The 1730-nt window shown below is 39.4% G+C and overlaps 1 pseudogene; it reads left to right on the forward strand.

Annotated features, from left to right (window-relative positions):
- Positions 1–768: 768 nt before the first annotated feature.
- On the forward strand, positions 769–1730 carry LOC146470143 (5-hydroxytryptamine receptor 2A-like; annotated as a pseudogene).

A 1730-nucleotide genomic window follows, 5' to 3' on the forward strand; every position in this document is an offset into this window, starting at 1 on the left:
TTCCGTACGAATAAAGCCGACTCAGATCCATTCTCGTCCCCAGAGCCCTAACGTTTTTCTTTAAATTAATCAACGAGTGGCTCTGGGTCCATCCAAAAATATCTTTTTTTTTCATTGGCTGTCGAAAACCTGATGCGCTATGAGGTGAAAAATGCTACGCTTCTGAGCATTTGTCTTTACTTCCTAATACTGAGGAGTACTGAGCGACACGACGACTCTGAGGTTTCAGCTTCAGAAGCTAAAACATAGAAAAGAATATCTTAAGAAAATTTAATGAAAACTGTAATTGCTGTAGTCACCTTCTGGACAATTAGCTCAGATAGGGGCTTTTCAGGGTCAATAAACAACACGTTGTGGGAAAACTTTGACAGACTGCTTTATGGCGCAAATGGCAGCCGTGCAGTTTAAAACCCTAACAGAATCGGACAGGTAATCTACACAGGTGCCCCCAGAACAGAATGAGTAATGAGTACGGCCAGACCACAACACCGAAAACTAAAGTCCTCTACTCTTACGATCAAATTAATGAACAACTTGACTAAATGAAGACCTGTTTTTCACTTTTGGATTCTTTGTTGATCATGTATCCCTTCATCGGACATCGACGCAATCGCTTCAGTTTCTTCACTTCCATCAGAGATGAACCTTTTTGTCATACAAACTGTCCTAAAATTATGTAACTTAGCGACACGCAATTATTCTTTGTTATCATATGTCATTGATGTGCATGAGTTGAAAGAATTTTAATATTGTAGGCCAAGACAACATCAGCGCATGTTTTTAAATAATTATTTTTGGGAAGCTAAACTGCGCCACGTTGTTCTGACCTGAACAATTAGGGTAATCGATGAAAACCTGGTTCTGGATTGTTTGCTGGCTCCTTTCCATTCTGACGATAACTGGAAATGGATTTATCATCTTCCTTGTGTGCACCAAACGACAGCTCCACTCCAAAACCAACGCGTTTGTCGTTTCACTTGCAGTGGCAGATTTCTGTGTTGGGATGAGCGTAGTTCCTTCCTTGTTCATTTGCAATGTTACAGAAACCTGCAACTGGCCTCAGGATGGCTTGTCATGGGCGGATGTGATAAGATGGTTGTTCGGATTCGCTTCCGTGACGAACCTGTGCAGTTTAGTACTGGACCGCTATATTGCAGTTGTGAAGCCTTTTAAATACTTAACTTTTATGAATCGTCGTCGTGTCAGCCTAATACTTTTGGTTTCTTGGGTAATGCCAGTTGTTTCGAGGATCCTACCAGTACTCTCCGTTATTTTGTCAGCCTCACCTGTTAGAACTGGTTCAGCTCTTGAAACTGTGAATGTCTGGATTTTTATGACGCTTTTTGAAATTTTCCCTTGTTTTATGTTAATATTCTGGGTTGGATCCATGGTTCATATTGTTTATAAGCAAGATAGATCTGCACGCATCTTGGCAAAACAGATACGCTTTAACCACCACGTTTTGTACAAAAGTCACGAGAAGACCACACTCAAAATAATGTTGATTGTTGTAGGCTTGTTTCTTGTGTGTTACGGCCTTTTTATTAGTTGTTCTGTTTTTTTTGTTATCTTTTAATTTTACCAAAAAATGTAACGACACTAAATATAAAATACCTCTTTTAGTTTTAAACTCCGCCATTAACCCCTAAGCTTACGCTTTACTTAAAAGGGACATAAAGAAAGAGGTTAAAAAAGTGAGCTATGTTGTGAGATTCAAGCAAGACAAATGA

Source organism: Pavona decussata, unplaced genomic scaffold, assembly GCF_977016875.1.
Source record: "Pavona decussata unplaced genomic scaffold, jaPavDecu1.1 SCAFFOLD_114, whole genome shotgun sequence".
Taxonomy (NCBI): Eukaryota; Metazoa; Cnidaria; class Anthozoa; order Scleractinia; family Agariciidae; genus Pavona; species Pavona decussata.